Source organism: Balaenoptera physalus (assembly GCF_965194825.1).
Source record: "Balaenoptera physalus genome assembly, contig: HAP1_SCAFFOLD_1893, whole genome shotgun sequence".
Classification (NCBI taxonomy): Eukaryota; Metazoa; Chordata; class Mammalia; order Artiodactyla; family Balaenopteridae; genus Balaenoptera; species Balaenoptera physalus.
The window spans coordinates 5,001-17,966 of record NW_028124910.1 but is presented as its reverse complement, the minus strand read 5'-3'; the positions used below and the strand labels follow the sequence as shown (position 1 = coordinate 17,966).

At 47.4% G+C, this 12,966-nt stretch overlaps 1 long non-coding RNA gene across 1 annotated transcript; it reads left to right on the top strand.

Moving 5' to 3' along the window:
- Positions 1 to 1,584: 1,584 nt before the first annotated feature.
- LOC309654078 lies at positions 1,585 to 3,138 on the top strand. Its single transcript, XR_014259812.1, has 3 exons — positions 1,585 to 1,716; positions 2,241 to 2,346; positions 2,614 to 3,138. It is a non-coding gene; the product is annotated as an uncharacterized lncRNA (long non-coding RNA).
- The last annotated feature ends 9,828 nt before the right edge of the window (positions 3,139 to 12,966 follow it).

Here is a 12,966-nt window from a genome sequence, read left to right as displayed (position 1 = left end):
TTTAGTAAGTAAATCCGTGACTCTTGTAAGAAGAGATTTCAGAAGATGTGTACCTTCTACAGAATTCACATTTAGTGAGGGGCGTGTGAAAAGGTATACACAATTTTAATCTTTTTATTTTACTAATAGCGTATCTTAATGATTGAAAAATAGAAATTCCTGTAAATAAAAAGAAAACCAGAAAGTACTCATACTTTACACACCTAGTGTTCATGATCTAATGGGCCTGCTTCGCCTTCCCCTCTCTCTTCTATCTGAGCCTCCACGATGGACGGGACTCACCTGGTACAAGTGACACGGGGTCGAGCTGGACTGTTGGTTTTCTGCTCCGCCTCTGCTTCCTCTCCGCATCCTGGACTCTAAAGAAGATGAATGAAATGTCTGCTCTGGTTGCTGGCTGTTTCATCTCCAACTTAACCTCAGTCTGTGGTTGTGGAGGGCCTCAGAAGTCAGGAAGGTCCCCCGCCGCCAACATGGGGAGGGTGGGGCTGGACCCAGGTTCCAGCCCAGCCCTGACACGCAGTGCGCTCAGTGGGACATGTTGGCATGCATGCAAGGCTGTAGCGCTGCCAGCCCCCATATGCTGCCTTCTTGAGGGCTGGCGGTTCCCTTCAGGACTGGCTGCATCCTTCGTCCCATTTGAGTGGGCAGTAGTAGATAATAAAATCTCAGAATATCCCTTGACCCCTGACCATCCAGGCAGGCATCTGTGGTCCTCCAGCTCAGGCCTGCCTGGGCCCTGTCAAGCCCCTGTGGCCAATCACTGAGCTGACCTTGCTGCTGGGCAATTGAACAGCTACCTGGGTAGCATAGATGGCCCCTTGGGATGTTTCAGTTCCCTACATCCATGTGATTGAGAAAAGGGCCTCCTCCCTCATAGCCTCTCAGCCTTCTGAGAGGAAATAACCCTGTAGACATTGAGTGTGGCCCTGGCCACAACCAGCATACAGCAGACCGTGGCCCTGCAATCCTTTGGCCTTTGGGTTGTTGCAAACCTTTGACATTCATACTCATTAAAAATCAAAGGTATGGGAGCAAGTGGCTTCCCAGCTGGTGTTCTCACTCTGAGGCCACGTGGTCTCCAGGAGCCACGTGCACCCCGGGCCCAGTCCCTGCGGCCTCCGGAAAGCCAGCCAACTGTGGATTCCGCGGTACAGAATCATCCTTGAGACACTGCTCCGTTGAGTAACAGTTTCCTTACCACCTACCGTTTGGTTTCTGTTCTCTGTAAAGGAGAGAGCAGAGACTGGGAAATGAGCAAATGTGTTCTGTGGAGATGGGTGATTAATATAGTCAGAGGGCAGGTGTGACTCCTGGGCTCCCACCTCCCAGGGACACAGATGAAGTCTGTGTGCCTTTTGAGGTACACTGGCAATCAGGGCCAGCCTCTGATATGAGGCCCTGATGCCCAAAGCAAGAGTCTTGAGTTTACCACCAACAGCGAAGTTGCTATTTTAGCTAGTGGAAGAGCTTCCTGCCATCAAGGGAGGACAGCAAGAGCCCTGGATGGGTGACCACAGTCACTGACCTTAACTGAACCTCTTCTTTTCTGTTAAAATGGACATTGAGTGGGTGTAGCCTGGAGTTTCTGGAAGCCCTGGATGCAGTGAGAGAGAGTGTTCCTGTGAATGGGGCCACCCAAAGGCATTTAGCAGGACAAAGGATTGGAGAGAGACCAGATCACACTGCAAGAGAGTGAGCCACCAGAACTGCCAGGTCCAAATCCACTCTTAAACCTGTCTCTTGCAGTTATTAATTTATTTCTATTGTTTAAAAATAATGTTTTATTTTACTTTAGTAAGTGTGTCCAGTCCATTGGAATCAAAAAAGTCATAGCTGATACATCAGAACGAATAATCCCTGAGACTCCCTTGGGTGCCCTACTGGATGGGGCATGGCTGGGCGAGATGAAGACACTGAGTAGGGTCCGAACTTAGGGGAACTGCCAGACTGCTGTGTCTCTGTTCCTTCCCTGTCCCAGGAGAGCGAAATCCCGGAACAGTGAAAGGACAAGCAAAATGGGGAAGAGGTCTTTTGGTGGCTTAACTGTTCTGTTTGTATTTTCCTTTGTTATGTTCCGTTTTGTTAATGTGTGTTTTTACTAGGAAGTTACCCATTTTCTCTAGATTTCTAGTGTGACACAATAGGTTTCTCATTCTAGTTTTCAACCGAATTGTCACTTATTAACTGACATCCATACTTCATTTGGGTTTCCTTTGTTCTAACTTTTTGTCTTCCAGGATGCCATCCAGTGTATCACGTGACATTTAGTCATCATGTCTGTTTAGACTCTTCTGGGCTTTCACAGTTTCTGAGACTGTCCTTGTTTCTATGACCTTGACATTGGTGAGTAGTACTGGTCAGATATTTTGTTGACTGTCCCGCTTTGGAATTTACTTGGTGTTTATCTCAGGATTAGGCTTGAGTTATGGATTTAAGTAAGTAGATCACAGAGGTAAAGTGTTTTCTCATCACTTTATATCAAGGGAACAGGATCTCAAGGCAACTTATCACTGTTACTATTAACTTTGGTCACCTGGCTGAGGTAGTTTGTCAGATTTCCCCACAATGAAGTTAAGTTTTTCCCATTTCCGTGCTGTGTGTCTTCTTTAGGAGGAAGCTACTTTGGGAACCAGCACTTATGGAGACAGGAGTTATCTCCACCTCCACAATCCATGGATGGCTGAGTGTCCACATCAATTATTTGGACTTCCACATAGGAGATTTCTATTCAACTTTATTGATCAAAACAAACAAACAAACAAACAAAACCCTGTGCAGTTACTTATTTTTACCAGCATGGACACCTGTGGACAGTTTTTGTTTGTTTGTTTTTCTTTGTTTTTTTAACTTTTTGTTATAATCCAGCAGTCCAGATTTTGTTGCTAAGTTCATTCCTACTTTGGCTATTGAGAGCTCTTTCCATTGGCTCCTGTTTTCCTTTGACATCATTCCACCCTGTGGACTTTTTTTTCTTGATAATTCCTTATTTTCTGATATAAGATTCAAGATTGGAGCTTCCCTGGTGGCGCAGTGGTTGAGAATCCGCCTGCCAATGCAGGGGACACAGGTTCGAGCCCTGGTCTAGGAAGATCCCACATGCCGCGGAGCAACTAGGCCCGTGAGCCACAATTACTGAGCCTGCGCATCTGGAGCCTGCGCTCCGCAACAGGAAAGGCTGCGATGGTGAGAGGCCCGCGCACCGCGATGAAGAGTGGCCCCCGCTCGCCGCAACTAGAGAAAGCCCTCGCACAGAAACGAAGACCCAACACAGCCAAAAAATAAATAAATAAATAAATAAATTAAAAAAAAAAAAAAAAGATTCAAGATTGTCCTGGCTCATATATTTACTGTGTCAGTCCTAGTGTCAGCCATTATTTCAAAGAGCTCTGGTTCCTTTTACTAGATAATGTTATGAAAAAGTTCCATATAGGAGCTGAAAGTGCTCAGCTGACAATGCAAGGAAATATATGCATGTATTCCCACCTCTGTGTATGGCTGGGTCTCAGGGAGGGCTGCTCCACAGTGGCATATCAGTTATTTTGAATTACAGTTCCTTAATAAATGGCTGATGCAAGAGGGACACTCTATCTATCTCCTTGAAAGCAGGAAATAAGTCTCTCATGTGAAAGGTGCAGAAGCCTATATGAACAACCCTTGGTACTTCTTTAATTTACTACCCCAAGCCCAAAGTCTGTTTAGATTCTTCACTAATTGAGTATCACAAACCTAAGTTTCTTTGGCCAGTAAATTCCCCATAACTTTATTCTGTGATGAAATTAAGCCTCACTTTCTGTTACAGTTGGGGAGGGATCTGTAAAGCACCTTGGTTTTTAAAGCAAAGGTTTGTCACTGGAACAAAGTGTCCCCCCAAAATAGTCTGATGCTCAAGATGTCTGTGTTCCGTTCATGTGATAGTTCAGGGCAGGTGGGGGTCGGGGCCCAGGCTCTGTCCTCCTTGTTTCACTTCCCTGCTTTCAGGTGGAGGGCTCCAACCAGCAGGGGATGGGGTGACCACATGGCACCATGCCCTCCGTCCTAGGACACAGGCTGGCCAAGGCCCTCACCACCTCCACCACTTGCCCTTCGGGCTGCAATGGGTGGGAAAGCTGGGAGGTGCAGGCTGGCTGTGAACAGGAAAAAGGGACGTGGGTTCTGGTGGACAGCTGGGCGGCTCTGCTGTGGCAGGGTCACCCGGAAGCTGGCGCACAGCCTCTGGTCCTGTGAAACATGATTACACATCAGCATGCAGTCTCTGATGCTTTGTGGTTCTGGAAATCCTATAGGAGGTGGTTCCGAGCAGATTAAGGTAATGCTCTCAGTGGAGGTGGTGAAGCCAAAGGTCTGCGCTTCAGACTGAAGGTGCTAATGTGGGTGTATATACAGGACAAAACCATCTCGTGTGAATGTAGATCAGGCTCGTTTAAGATCAGTGCAGTCGTGGGGCTTCCCTGGTGGTGTAGTGGTTGATACTCTGCCTGCTGATGCAGGGGACACAGGTTTGAGACGTGGTCCGGGAAAATCCCACATGCCGCAGAGCAGCTATGCCCGTGTGCCACAACTACTGAGCCCCCACGCCTAGAGCCCGTGCTCCACAACAAGAGAAGCCACCGCAATGAGAAGCCCGCGCACTGCACTGAAGAGAAGCCCCCCTCGCCGCAACTAGAGAAATCCCGTGTGCAGCAATGAAGACCCAACACAGCCAAAAATAAATAAATAAATAAAATTTTAAAAAATCTTATAAAAGGAAAAAGAAAAAGATCAGTGCAGTCGTGTTATGCCTAAAATCTCATATCTTGTGCCTTTCCTCGGGGACAGCTTCCTCAGTTCTTGAGGCTACTGTAACTCACATACAGGGGAATGGAGAGTGGGCTATCTAGTGTGAGACCTTCTTTACCCTGTGTGTGAGTCTGCTTGGGGCTGCCATAGCAAACACCACAGACCGGGGAGCTTGAACAACAGACCTACCTCCTAGTCCTGCATGCCGTCTGAGATCAAGGTGTCTGCAGGCTGGTTTTTCCTTGAGGCTTCTCTCCTTGGTGTGTAGACAGCCATCTTCTCACATGATCTTCTGTGTCCTAATCTCTTCTGGTAGGACATCAGTCTTATTGGATTAGGATCCACCCTAGTGACCTCATTTTACCGTGATCACCTCTTTAAAAACCCCATCTCCAAATACAGCCACATCCTGGGGTCCTGGGGGTTAGGGATTCAGCATGTGAATTTTGGGGGGCACAACTGAGCCCACAGCATCCTGCTTAGGAACTAACGTGCCTGGGTCCTTCCTTCCCTCAAGTCCCATGGGGATCATGCGATAGCTAAGGGAGAGGCCACTCGTGCAGAGTTTGTGTCCCAGTTGGGGAACCCTTCTCTGCTCTCTTTGAACAGGCAGCAGCAGTGCCAGTCCCATCCTGAGGTGAGCAGTTCTGGGGTTTCCTGCCGTGTCTCCTGGCTTGCTGAGGTGTTCAGTATCAGGGAACCAAGAGCCACCAGCCTAGTAGGGATGCCGGGGACTCTCAGGGCCTTGGCAGATGTTTCTCCCAGCAGATACTCTAGAGAAAGTGGGGAAACATTTGGGGGATTACAGATGGGAGAGAGTCACAGTCTCGTTTTTCTTCAGAAAGACCATGTTGGGGTGGGATGTGAGACGCACCGTGGGGGCAGGGAGCTTTGTCAGGGCCTTATGGAGGAACCAGGCAGTAGATCGGGCTTGGGCCAGGACTGTGGGTGTAGAGGGGAATTAGTGTGAATTTGGAGGAGGGGGTTGCAGGGTATGAGATCAGCTGGTGCACAATTCTCTGGTTGGTTGATGGTGAGGTAACAGGGTGGTGAACTGCATCAATCTTTAGGTGCCAGTAGGTCTGGGGGCTCTTGATCATCAAGTACAGTAGTTAATGTCTTCCATCTGGTAGAAGTCTGTAAAACAACTCAGGAAGCGTGCATCAGATGCTGTTATCCAGGTACTTCAGAGAGGAGCTACAGCAGAGGATATGGGGGGGGTGGGTCTGTCCTGGGAAGGCCCCATAGGGTCCTGTTCGGTTACACCTGGTGTCTGGGCTCAGCAACCAGGGAAGGTGGGGCTGCTCCTGGGTGTGGGAAGCTGCAGGATCCCGGTCCCCTGAGGGCCCTGTTAGCCCCCAAGGTGAGATGGGGGTGCAGTGACTGGACAGAGGCGTCTGGCCTGGGAGAGGGGTCCAGGCTGGAAATGTCACGGGACTCATCGCAGGGAGGGAGAGGAAAGACCAGGCTGGGGAAGGTGGGTTACAGCAGACTCCACGGATGTCTCTGTGGGCCTGACAGAAGGAACTCAGAGCCAGAAGTGGCCGTCAGGAGCTCAGCTTCATTCTCCTGCTCCTTCGTAAAACTGCTGTGTCAGTTTGAAACACTACCAAGAGACTTCTGGGCCCATTGCTGCCGTGGTTTCATCAAAGGGGCCCGGGTGGAAAACAGAACCACTGCAGGCCCCACCCATGTCCCCACTGGGGGTGAATCCGATCAGGGTTCCAGGGCTCACAGACTTGAGGGAACCTCTGTCCTCAGGACTGGTCTTTCTCCTTCCTCTCACCTGCTGGTCAGGAGCCCAGGCACCCCCGTCCTGGCTCCACCCCCAGGGCCTGCATTCTGGGACAGCTTAGAGGTAATGGAAGACCCTCACGCTCCTTTATCTGTCTGGGGCCAAGAATGTCTAAAAAGGTGCAACTGGCTGATTACAGAGGGCTGAGTGTTTGCAGCAGGTATGGGTGGAAAGATGGGGTGTGAGTTTCCTATGTCTTCACAGCCTTCCCAGTGTAAAGATCTGTGCATTTCCTATGGCCAGTGAACTCCCCACACCATCCTCCCAGGAAGCTCAGCCAAGTATTATAAGGGCAGAGTCTCTCCCCTTGCTTATTTGTAACTTCCCACTCCCACAGTGAGGAGCTTGGTGCCCACTACCTGCCATTTACTTATGCATTGCTCCTTTCCAGATTACATGTGCAGAGGTTTCAGAATTGTTAGCTGCTACACCCTGGAAAGAACTCCATAAAATAAAGTCCACTGTTTGTGTACATTTTTTTTTCAAATATTGATATTGTACTTCATTATTTTTTTTTTCTTTTAATTAAAAAAATTTATTTATTTATTTATTTTTGGCTGTGTTGGGTCTTCGTTTCCGTGCGAGGGCTTTCTCTAGTTGTGGCAAGTGGGGGCCACTCTTCATCGCAGTGCGTGGGCCTCTCACTATTGCGGCCTCTCTTGTTGTGGAGCACAGGCTCCAGTCGCCCAGGCTCAGTAGTTGTGGCTCACGGGCCTAGTTGCTCCGCGGCATGTGGGATCCTCTCAGACCAGGGCTCGAACCCGTGTCCCCTGCATTGGCAGGCAGATTCTCAACCACTGTGCCACCAGGGAAGCCCCGTTTGTGTACATTTTGCATTTAGTCTAGAGATTGCGTTCATTTCCAAAGTTAACTTAGGTCAGCACCTTTTATCCCATCCCCTACAGTGAGTTTTTTCCATGCATTTCTAATACAGTTAGATTCTGTCACATTGAGTATTCCATCCTGTAATACTCCTACACCGTAAATAACTAAATTTGAATAGAGTTTGATTGACCCCTTGGGCTAGACACATCTATGGGTTTAGACAAATGAATAGTGACAGGTATCCATGCTAAAGTATGACATGGAACACTTCAAATCCCCCACCCCATGATCTGCTTATCATCTGTGTAGCTTTGCCTTTCACAGAATGTCACCAATGGGGTCATACTGTGTGCAGCCTCCTCAGGCTGGATTCTTTCACTTAGCAGTATATACTGAGGATTTATCCATGTCTTTCCATGGGTTGATGGTTCATTCCTTTCTGCTGCTCAGTAGTATTCCATTGCATGTGTATGGAAGGAAAAACAATTTTCACTCTGTCCTTCTAGGTTCTTGGTTGAGTCCCACCCCTGCCCCGTAATAAAAGGCAGATTAACAGGAGAAAAACAGAAGTTTAAGAGCATGTATACCTCCTGTATACAGGAGAGATACCCAGAAAAACTGAGTCACTCCCTGAAATGGCCAAAGCCATCACCTTAAATACCAAATGCCATCTTCAGATAAAAACAAAAGACCTTGGGGAAGGGGGGAAGCCAATAGTGGCAGGTTATCATGCAAAGCACAGTAAACAAGGGTATTGTATGTAGATTTAAGTCGGGAATTCTCCATTGATAAGAGTGACTTGAGATTTAATCATCCTTGTATTTCTGGTGCAAAGAGGGACACGGCATTAGAAATGGAGATTTCCTTATAAATGTCCTTCATAAAAGGTCAGTCTCTGGTCAGTTTTTTCTATCTTTCTTTTTTTGAATGAGACTGAAATAATCCTTATGCCAGAGAGACATATATTGGCGTGGTGTATTCTGCTCGCCTTGACATGGATGTCCTCCACTTTGCTTATGCAGTCATCTAGTGAAGGATATCCTGATTTCTTCAGCTTTTTAGCCATTACGAATAGTGCTGCTGTGCATAATTGCACCCTTATCTGCTTTTGGACATAGATTTTCAAAGCAGTTGCCTATATACTGGACGCATAATTGTTGGACCCCGAGGGGAGACTTGATTAGTTGTGGAAAAAGCTGCGGAACTGTCTTGCCACGTGGCTGTACATGCACCCCAGCTATGAGGAGAGGTTGCTTCTCACCCTCCAGCAGTCGGTGTTGCCATGGTTTTGTTGGAGTTTAGCCATCCTAGTAGGTGTGCTGTGATGGCTCACGATTTTATTTTGGAAATCCCTAATAGTATATGTATAATTTTTGTATGATTTTTATTATCTGTATATCTTTTTTGGCCAGGTGTGTGTTCAAATCCTTACCCATTTTTAAAATGGGGTTGTTTTAGAGGTGTTTGCCCATTTAGAGTCCAAGTCCTTTACTGGATATGTGGTTTACAAGTATTTTTCTCCCAGTTTGTGGCTTGTCTTTTTTATCTTGGAGAGGCAGCAGTGAGTGGTGGCATGAAGCGAGATCTTCATTCCCTGCCCAGGAATTGAACCTGGGTAGCCTGGATGAAAACCAGGAATCCTAGCCACCACCCCCGCTAGCTCTTGCCCCCAGCGAAAAATGCATTTCTCATAGAGGTAAAAACTGTAAAAACAGGTACAAAGTTTATTATTAGAGACATAGCACAGCAACAAGTGGGAGAGCACACAGAGAAACAGTTTGTTTAGTTCAGACAGAAGCAAGGCAGAGATGCACACCCGGAGAGAAAGGGTGTGGACACCCTGCCTAATGAGGAGGAGTGCAGTAGAGAGGCGGTTAAGTCAGTTATATAGGGCAGTTCTTCCGGGTCTCTGTTCACCTCTGGCCAATTATCTGGTTTCTTTTTCCACACCTGCCCTGCCCTAGGACCCTCCCCAACATGCGTGCGCAACTTTTTTCCAAGACGGATTACCACCCAGAGGCCTATGGGATGACCTTAGCATCACCTATTTTGGGGTGGTGCCCCTTCCTTTTTGACCCCCAAGGAACCTTTCTGCACATGTGCAATGTTTCCCTTGCCCCAAGGATGAGAAATGTATGACCTCTTGATCTTTTAACAGGGTTTAGTCCCACTCTGTCCCGCCCATAAAAATGTCCAATGTCTGGTTATTTACGCTCTTTTTGTTGCTGGTTTTCATATCGAGGTAGAAATCTTTAATTTTATAAAGTCCACCATATTTTTTTTCTTTTGTGATTGGCCTTGTATGTTAAAACTCAAAGCTCGTGATCTATAGACGAAACCCAAGGTCATGTAGATTTTCTTCTATGTTTCTCTGTAATTTTCATAGCCTTGCATTTGAAATGTCTGTGAATAAATTTGTGTGAATTTGGCATAAGTTTTCAAGTTCATGTCTAGGGACTTCCCTGGTGGTCCTGTGGCTAAGGCTCTGTGCTCCCAGTGCAGGGGGCCTGGGTTCCATCCCTGGTCAGGGAACTAGATCCCACGTGCCTCAACTAAGAGTTCGCATGCTGCAACTTAAAAAAGAAAAAGGTCCAATGTGACACAGCTAAGACCCAGCGAAGCTAAATAAATAAATATTAAAAAAAAAATAAGTCTGTGTCTATAATCATTTCATTTCTTACGGTTTCTAGTTAATTGCTCCTTAACTATTTTGGAGAATTCATGGGTCATTTGGCTCTATTTCAATTTGAATTTCCACAGCAGAACGGATGTAGCAGAAGCCGGGTGTCCTCAGGACCCACTGGGGCTTTGGGACACTGTGGGGTCCGGTTCACGCTGACAGGAACCAGGTCTCCTCTGGACCTGCTGGGAGGTGACGCTGCTAAAGGAAAAGGTGAGGAAAAGTGGGGGAGAAGGTTCTTGCGTCTAGTTGAGTGCTGAGGGTGTCTGTCCTCAGAGGACCCAGGAGAGGAAGGGCTTCATGTGGAACACTGGGTTTTTAGCCAGTTTTTGTGTGGTGTAGACAGAGTGCAGTGTTCTTTGGTGTGTGGTGTCCAGTTTTGCCAGCACCATTTATTGAGGGGACTGTTGCTTCCCCAGTGTATGTTCTTGGCTCTTTTCTTGTGAATTAACTTACCGCATAACCGTAGGTTTATTTCTTGGGTCTCTGTCCTGTTCCTCTGGTCTGCGTGCCTGTTTTTGTGCCAATTGCACACTTTTTGGTGAGTGTAGCTTCGTAATGTAGTGTGAAGTCAGGGAGGGAGATGCCTCCAACCTGTTCTCCTTTCTCAGACTCCCTTTGGCTATTCAGGGGCCTTTGTGTTTCCACACAAATGATAGGAACGATTGCTATATTTCTGTGAAGAATGCCATTGGAGTTCTGACCAGGCTTGCTTTGCATTTGAACATTGCTTTTGGTAGAATGGACATTTTAACAGTGTTCTTTGCATCCATGAGCACGGGGTAGCTTTCCATTCATTTGTGTCTGTTCAGTTTCTTTCATCAGTGTTTTACAGTTTTTAGTGTGCTTTCATATCCCTGGTTAAATTTATTCCCAGGTATTTTTTAGATGCAATTGTAAATGGGATTGTTTTCTTAATTTCTGTTTCTGATGGCACATTATTAGTGTATAGAGAGACAAGTGATTTTTAGGGCTTCCTTTGTGGCTCAGTGGTTAAGAATCTGCCTGCCAATACAGGGAACACGGGTTCGAGCCCTGGTCCGGGAAGATCCCACATGCGACAGAACAACTAAGGCCGTGCGCCACAACTACTGAGCCTGTGCTCTGGAGCCCGCGATCGACAACTGCTGAGGTCGTGTGCCACAACTACTGAAGCCTGCTCTCTTACAGCCTGTGCTCTGCAAAAAGAGAAGCCACCGCAATGAGAAGCCCGTGCACCGCAACGAAGATTAGCCCTGCTTGCCGCAGCTAGAGAAAGGCCGTGCACAGCAACGAAGACCCAATGCAGTCAAAGATAAATAAATAAATTAATATTTTTAAAAAAAATTCATTAAAAAAAAAAGAAAGAGAAGTGATTTTTGTGTACTGATTTTTTACCCTGCAGCTTTACTGAATTCGTTTATTAGTTCTAACAGGTTTTTGGTGGTTTGCTGTGGAAAACTAGAATTCAGATATCCCACTGTTTCTACTACAGCCAGGTCATCCACAGCACCCAAGACAGAGTGGCTCCTAATATAATCTTCTCATGGTGCCTGTTAATAACACGTGGACCCTACAAGAATGATGAGTGTCACCACTTTAGGTGAACTGGATCTGGTTAAGGCTTGGCCTCTATTATGAAGTTTGATGTCTTTTTTGCTTTTTTTGGGCATGGTTTTGACATGGTTCTTTTGAAAAGTAATGTACTTCCCAGTAATTTCAAGTGTATAAAAAAACTATAAGCAGCAGTACAAAACACACCACCTCACATAAACTACTCCAGTGTGTTTTATGCAATACTGGGGTCCTCTCCCAGGGAACCAGCACATAAAGACCCAAAGATGAAATTTTATGGTTCCACCTTACAATCCTATCCACGGGCCCACTTCAACATTCACCATCTCCCCAACTCTATGGAAATGTCTCTTCCCATTCTGATCCAGTTTTCTTTTTCTGAAACCATTACTGAGACTTTCCCTCATTTTGAAAACCTTTATGGATTTAAAACACACGAGCTAAGTATGATCTGGGTGACCTTTTCTGCATGAGCTCTTTGACTTAGAATGTTTTCAGTGTTCATCCGTGTTCTAACACGTATCATCAGTGCTTCATTCATTCTTTTCATTGTGATTAAAACTAACATTTAACATTTAAACCATTTTGAGTATACAGTTCTGTGGCATTGACTACATTCACATTGTTGTACAAATATTCTCACCATTCATCTCCTGGACCGATTTATTTTCCCCATGGGAAACTCTGTATCAATTTCTCTACATTTTTGCCAAAATTTGTTATTTTTAATTCTCTTCATTATAGGCCTTCTAGTGTTTGTGGAGGGGTATGGCGTTGTGGTATTAATGTGCATCTCCATCGTGACTAACGATGTTTAACATCACTTCAGGTGTTTGTTGACCATTTGTATGTCTTATCTGGAGAAGGGTCTTTTCAAGTCCTTTTTCCATTTAAAAAACTGGGTTGTTTGCGGGGGCCTGCAGCTCCGCCGCCCGAGCCGGGTCCCGGCAAGCGCTCGTCCTGGCGGCCTTGGCCTCGCTGAGTCCAGCCTGGAGCGGTCTCCGCACCGCAGGGGCCCGCGCGCCGGGGCATCGCTAGCGGCCTTGCAGGGGCGCCGCTTCCTGCCTCGCTCTCGCAGGAGAGGGACGCCCGGCCCCAGGCGCCCGTGGCCGGAGTGCCGAGACGGTGCTGTGCCGCGCGGATGCGGCGCCAGCGGGGCGGGTCTTGCTCGGCATTGGCTGTGGCTCACCTGAGTGAGCCGGCGGTCCGCGCGCCTCTCCCGGAAGTGGGCGTCCCGGCCAGAGCGCACCTGGCGCGGGGCGTCTTCGGGGCTCCTCGCCGTCGGTCCCCGGCGAGCCGGCGCGGGTCCGGGGAGCTAGGGCGCGGCGGTCAG